Source organism: Bubalus kerabau, chromosome 7 (genome assembly GCF_029407905.1).
Source record: "Bubalus kerabau isolate K-KA32 ecotype Philippines breed swamp buffalo chromosome 7, PCC_UOA_SB_1v2, whole genome shotgun sequence".
Classification (NCBI taxonomy): domain Eukaryota; kingdom Metazoa; phylum Chordata; class Mammalia; order Artiodactyla; family Bovidae; genus Bubalus; species Bubalus kerabau.
The window spans coordinates 82,981,509-82,988,973 of record NC_073630.1 but is presented as its reverse complement, the minus strand read 5'-3'; the positions used below and the strand labels follow the sequence as shown (position 1 = coordinate 82,988,973).

Below are 7,465 nucleotides of genomic sequence, written 5' to 3'. Positions count from 1 at the left end.
TCTTTTCAGTTCCATCTCTCAGTCATGTTCGACTTTGAGACCCCATGGACTGCAGCACGCCAGGCTTCCCTATCAATCACCAACTCCGGGAGCCTTCTCAAACTCATGTACATCGCATTGTTGATGCCGTACAACCATCGCATCCTCTGTAGAGGAAGATCCTCTACCCATCTTCAATCTTTCTCAGCATCAGGATCTTTTCCAATGAGTCAGTTCTTTGGGTAAGGTAGCCAAAGTATTGGAGTTTCAGCTTCAGCATCAGTTCTTCCAATGAATATTCAGGACTAATTTCCTTTAGGATTGACTGGTGGATCTCCTTGCAGTCCAAGGGACTCTCAAGAGTTTTCTCCAACACCACAGTTCAAAAGCACCAATTCTTCAGTGCTCAGCTTTCTTTATAGTCCAACTCTCACATCCATACATGACTACTCATAAAACCATAGCTTTGACCAAATGGACTTTTGTTGGTAAAGTAATTTCTCTGCTTTTTAATATGTTGTCTAGGTTAGTCATAGCTTTTCTTCCAAGAAGCAAGCATCTTTTAATTTCATGGCTTCAGTCACCATCTGCAGTGATTTTGGAGCCCCTAAAAATAAAGTCTCAATGTTTCCACTATTTCCCAATCTATCTGCCATGAAATGATGGGACTAGATGCCATGATCTTACTTTTCTGAATGTTGAGTTGTAAGTCAACTTTTCCCTCTCCTTTTTCAGTTTCAAGAGGTTCTTTAGTTCTTCTTCACTTTACACCATAAGGGTGGCAATCATTTGTATATCTGAGGTTATTGATATTTCTCCCGGCAATCTTGATTCCAGCTTCTGCTTCATCGAGTCTGGCATTTCGCATGATGTATTCTGCATATAAATTAAATAAGCAGGGTGACAATATACAGCCTTGACATGCTCCTTTCCCAATTTGGAACCAGTCTGTTGTTCCTTGTCCAGGTCTAACTCTTGCTTCTTGACCTGCATAAAGATTTCTCAGGAGGCAGGCCATGGGTTCTGGCATTCCCATCTCTTGTAGAATTTTCCAGTTTGTTGTGACCCACACAGTCAAAGGCTTTGGTGTAGTCAATAAAGTAAAAGTGAAGTGAAGTCACTCAGTCGTGTCTGGCTCTTTGCAACCTCATGGACTATAGGCTACCAGGCTCCTCTGTCCATGGAATTTTCCAGGCAAGAGTACTGGGGTGGGTTGTCATTTCCTTCTCCAGGGGATCTTCCTGACCCAGGGATTGAACCTGGGTCTCCTGCATTGCAGGCAGACACTTTACCATCTGAGCCACCAGGGAAGCCCCAATAAATCAATAGCAGATGTTTTTCTGGAACTCTCTCGCTTTTTCTATGATCCAACAGATGTTGGCAATTTGATCTCTGTTTCCTCTGCTTTTCTAAATCCAGCTTGAATACCTGGAGGTTCTAGGTTCACGTAATATTGAACTCTGTCTTGGAGAATTTTCAGCATTACTTTGCTAGCATGTGAGATGAGTGCAATTGTGCAGTAGTTTGAATATTCTTTAGCATTGCCTTTCTTTGGGATTGGAATGAAAACTGATCTTTTTCATTAAGTGAATATATACTATTTTTTTTTTATTTGAGAAAGCTATGATCGATATCAGTTGCTGTTGCTGCTGCTGCTGCAAAGTCACTGCAGTCGTGTCCAACTCTGGGAGACCCCATAGACAGCAGCCTACCAGGCTCCCCCATCCCTGGGATTCTCTAGGCAAGAACACTGGGGTGGGTTGCCATTTCCTTCTCCAATGCATGAAAGTGAAAATTGAAAGTGAAGTCGCACAGTCATGTCCGAGTCTTAGCGACCCCATGGACTGCAGCCCACCAGGCTCCTCCATCCATGGGTTTTCCAGGCAAGAGTACTGGAGTGGGTTGCCATTGCTTTCTCTAATCAATATGAGTACCACTCTATAAATGTATTAAGGAGTAGGTTTTAAGTTTTTAGAAGCTTCATCATTACTATATCATCATTACATGGGTCTCTTTCAGTTCAGTTTAGTCGCTCAGTCATGTCCAACTCTTTGTGATCCCATGAATTGCAGCATTCCAGGCTTCCCTGTGTCCATTTTGGAGCCCCCAAAAATAAAGTCTGACAGTGTTTCCACTGTTTCTCCATCTATTTCCCATGAAGTGATGGGAACAGATGCCACAATCTTCATTTTCTGAATGTTGAGCTTTAAGCCATCTTTTCACTCTCCTCTTTTACTTTCATCAAGAGGCTTTTGAGTTCCTCTTCACTTTCTGCCTTAAGGGTGGTGTCATCTGCATATCTGAGGTTATTAATATTTCTCCCGGCAATCTTTATTCCAGCTTGTGCTTCTTCCAGCTGAGTGTTTCTCATGATGTACTCTACATAGAAGTTAAATAAGTAGGGTGACAATATACAGCCTTGATGCACTCCTTTTCCTATTTGGAACCAGTCTGTTGTTCCATGTCCAGTTCTAACTGTTGCTTCCTGACCTGCATATAAGTTTCTCAAGAGGCAGGACAGGTGGTCTGGTATTCCCATCTTTCAGAATTTTCCAGTTTATTGTGACCCACACAGTCCAAAGCTTTGGCATAGTCAATAAAGCAGAAATAGATGTTTTTCTGGAACTCTCTTGGTTTTTCAATGATCCAGCAGATGTTGGCAATTTGATCTCTGGTTCCTCTGCCTTTTCTAAAACCAACTTGAACATCTGGAAGTTCACGGTCATAGCAATTCTTGTCACTAAAGCATTTTGAAGAAGAAATACATTTCACAGATTTTTAAAAATATCATTTTTATAAAATTAGTAAGTCTAGTTTTGGAACGTAACACCTTGGTGTTTCTAGCTACAATGGGCATACTTCTAGGATGACCATTCATGATTCTATGTCCTGTTGTCTATACCCTTCCCTTGAGTGTGGTATGACCTATGACTTACTCTTAACCAGTGGAACATGACAGAGATGATGGAGGTAGATATCACTTCCATGATTTTGTTACATAAGACTCCACAGGCTTAGCAGAGAGACTGCTAAGAGACCCTCCCCCTCTTTGGTTTAAGTAGATTAGCAGTCAGCTTGGGAAATGCATTTGGCAAGGATTTTAAGGATAGCCTCTAGAAGCTGAGATAAACTTCTAGCTGGCACCTAGCAAGAAGCTGGAACCTCAGTCCTACAAACATAAGGAAATGAGTTCTGCCAGCAACCTTATTGTGCTTACAAGTGAATTCTCCCCCATTTGAGCCTCCAGATGAGAATACATCCTGGCTGAAACCTTGGTTATAGCTTTGGGAAGCCTTCTCCAGAAGACCTCAGTAAGTAAACTCCAGTTTCTTACACATAGGAACTGTGAGGTAATAAATGTGCATCCTTTAACCATTAAGACTCTGTCAATTTGTTAAGGAGTAAATAGATAATAATACAGATTTTAATACCTCAAAGTAGAGTGCTACTGTATTAAATACCTAAGAATGTGGGAGTAAATTTGGAAGTAAGCAGTGTTTAGAGGCTGGAGAAATTCTGAACAGTTTCATAGAGAAATCCTAAATTGTTTTGAACAGATTATTAGGATGCTAAGAGTGACAGCTCAAAAGCATTTGATGTTATTGGAAGCTAGAATACAAAAGATTATTGTTGATGTATGGCAAAACCAATACAATATTGTAAAGTAATTAATCTCAAATTAAAATAAATTAAAAAAATATACAAATGTGAATATGATTTAAAAAAAGATTATTTTTATGCAGTGACAGAAAGTTTCACAAAATTATCTCATGAGATAGATACAGAAAGCAGAATTTTAAGTGATGAACTTGCATATGCAGTCAAAGGGACTCGGAAGAAAAGTACTGAATGCCTACTGGCTTCTTGTTACTGATTATTGTGAAATGTTAGAGGATAGAGGTCAATTGAGGAAAGAACTGTTAAAGCAAAAGGAAACTGGACCTGATATTTATGAAAATTCTCAATATTACCAGGTAGCAAGGATGCTACTACTGGGAACTGGCTGTCAATCAATATTTAAAAAGTGATCTAGAGAAAAAGTCAAGGATTGACTATAAAATATCTTCCTAAAATTTACAGTCAAAAGATCATAGTATTCTGTCATAGGAAGTGTTCTTTAAAAAGACTGTGTGTGTTTATGCTCGGTCGTGTCCGACTCTTTGAAGACCCTAAATCTTATGCCTCACATAATTTCTAAATAAACCATAGAGACTCTAGAAAGCTTAATGGAGTTGTCTCCTAGCCATCTCAGCAGGATCCCCTGGTAGTGAAAAGCTTATTTTGAAAAGATCTATATGTGTAGTTTGTAGAGTGAACCCCTGTGAAATCCACAAGAGCCCTACAAAGTTTTTTGAGAGATTTATTTCTTTGACAACTGCCAACTTGGACTAAAAGAAGCAAAAAGTTCAAAAGAAAGAAGATTGCCAAAGTCTCAAAAGTCAACTGACATGAAGTTGGCTGATAAAGTAAATGGTACATCTCATGAAAAGGGAAGAATGGCTTGGAGAACAAGATCAAGGACCCAGAGATAGAGCTGAGAGGCATGGACAGTTCTCCCTAGGTACTGAAACCTAATCAAAATAGCCAACATTTGCCCAGATAGGTTTCAAAACTGCTACAGACCACTGACTCCTTTGTGACTCCCATTTATGGATGGGAATACTTAGAGCTATCATCTTTTACTTGTCGCACCACTGTATATTGCATATAGTGGGGACGGGGAGATAACCAGTTTCTTCAGTTTTACAGATAAACATGATTTTAAAGGAACTACACCTAAGGAACCTCATCCAAATATACACATAATTTAGATCCTGTAGGTTGAACAGACACTGTAATCAACTCATTATAAGACTGTTTTGGATCTAGGACATGAGATGGTGAATATATTTTTCATTTAGGAGGGATAAGAATCACTGGGAGCTTTAGGATAGACTGTGGCAATCAACACTAGAGTAGCCCTCTATAACGTCTCGCTGCTGGTGTTTACATCCCTTTATAACAAGCCCCCTCCAAGTACTTGGGTGTGGTTATGTCCTCTGATTTGCTTTTAATGAATAAAATATGGCAAAGTTGGAGAAATTATGTTACATTATATAAGACTCACATTTCTAGCTCATTGGCTCTAGCAATTCTCTACCTAAGTGCCCTGGAAGAAGTAAGCAGCCACGTTGTAAAACCCACCTGCCAAGCTTTCTGCCAACAACCAATAAGAAACTGGGGCCCTCAGTTCTGAAGATGCAAGGAAATGAATTCTACAAACACTTTATTGAACCTGGACTTTTCTTAGTTTCCACAAAAGAATGAATTCTAGCACATGCTTTGATTTCAGCCATGTGAGATTCTTAGCAAAATACCTAGATAACCTTCTGACTCCTGACCCACAGAAACTGTGATATAATAAAATATATTGGGTTGTTTTAAGTCACCCAGTTTGGGCAGTTTGTCACACAACAATAGAAAATCAACAAAGGACTAAAAAATAGTTTGATGAAGAACCAAGTCCTACTATTTATTAAATTCTGACTTTTTCAGTAAATAAATTTAAGATATTAATGGCATATCTCATAAGTTTTTACTTTGAGGGATAAACCATTTTAAGTGCTTAATATAACTTACGTAGCTTTTTAGTATTATTTTAAAAAGTAGTCATAAATTAATAGCAATAATATTAGAATTACTGCTAAGTACTACACGTTTATAACTGCAATGTGCTAGATGGGTTCAAGATTGAGTCTTCTGATACAGGATTATTTTAATTAAAAAATAGGCTTTATATTCCATTTTTATCTGTCACAAATATTCTAAATGAAAGCCAATCACCTAGAGCAAAATGACAGTCTCCTTACTGTTTAAAAAAATGACACATAAAATAGAATAGTGTATGCTTAATTAGCAAAAGCCAGGATCTGACTTCTGACATAAAACCTAGAAAGCATACATTTGGCCATACAATGATAGTTGAAAAAGCCTTTGATTGTTCAGTTCCAGAATTTTTAATACTCAAAAATTCATAAGCAAGATTACAGTTTTCAGCATACTCCTTAAAGAAAATTATGGATAAATTATAGAATGATAGAAAAAATGTCAAGAGATTACTGGATTAGAGACAGGAATTTGTATTTCCATTAATTTGTGTAAGATCAGTGCTGTGCGAATACTAATGATGATGGCAATGCTTGAATATTTAGATTTAAAACAAAAGTTATTGCAGACATTAGGTAAAGGCATGGAAGCTGAAGCAAAAAATTTAACAATCTCTGCATATAGATAACTGCAGAGTGGCTCACTCTGAAGTGTCTTACTATGCATAAGAGACTGGAATGCTAAGGATTGGGCTTTCCAAACTTCAAAAAAATCTAATGTGGTCTTGGTGTCAGTACTCTTGACATGGCTTCCTGATTACTCAACTCTGAAATTCTGTTAATTCAACACTCTCCCTTGAAAGACTGTTTGCTTTGTTGTTCTGAGAGAAATAGAGTCTACTCATAAAGCTCTTCCAATAAATGTAAGCCTCCTAGTTCCCTGAATTAAATAGTTTTTGCTTAAAGTGGATTCTTGTTATTAAAAATGAATAGGAAACATTCATAAAATTTAAAATATACCTAAAATTTTTATTTTTCATTACTACAGTATTAATGTGTTAACCTATGCAAGCATGTCTGAAAGCATAGTGATCATACACTCTATTTAGTTAAGTAACATAAGCACCAAAATTATGTCACTACAATATTTATCATTTTAATAACTACCATCTTACACATAATATGCATACTTAATGATTAATGTAATTTCATCATGCATAATCATTAAGAATATGCATACTTAATGATTAATGTAATTCCATCATTGCTGGGCATTTGATAATGGTTAGATTTTGGTGAAAAATAATCACACAAGACAACCAGACATAAATCGGACTATAATCTTCTGATTACTAAGTAGTTATTATTTATTTTAATTTTTGAATGAATATTTTGAATATTTAATGAATAATTTCATGGACATTCAAGAAATGTATATTCTTGGAACATCTTTAACATTATTAAAAAAACATGTCTTTTATGGATGATGTAAAGCTACAGTGAAATATACTTTACTTTGTTTTGGTTAGCATTCTTAAATAATTAGTAAGACTGGTCAAAAAAATATAATAAATTGCCAATATTGTCACCATCTGTGTTTTTCACATACTTAACTTCAAACAAATGCTTGTTTTAGTATTTTAACTAAAAAAAAAAAATTTCTTCAGAGCGGCAAAAATCTAATTATATTCATGCCTTAGAAAGCACTTATAAGAAAACTGATAAAGTTGACTACATATTTAAAAATTACATGGAAGGATGTATTCTAGGCAAAAAACAAGTAAACATGCCAAGTGTTAAGGATATATTTTGGATATGGTATGGCCCGAGGTACTGAGCCTTGTCTTAGCAACTGTCAGTGCATTCTCTTGTCACACCGTGGTCTCAGGTTAATTTCTATA

General features: G+C 36.7%; 1 non-coding gene across 1 annotated transcript; it reads right to left on the bottom strand.

Annotated features, from left to right (window-relative positions):
- Positions 1–1,216: 1,216 nt before the first annotated feature.
- TRNAC-GCA (transfer RNA cysteine (anticodon GCA)) lies at positions 1,217–1,289 on the bottom strand. The gene has a single exon. It is a non-coding gene; the product is annotated as a tRNA-Cys (tRNA).
- Between the last annotated feature and the right edge of the window lie 6,176 nt (positions 1,290–7,465).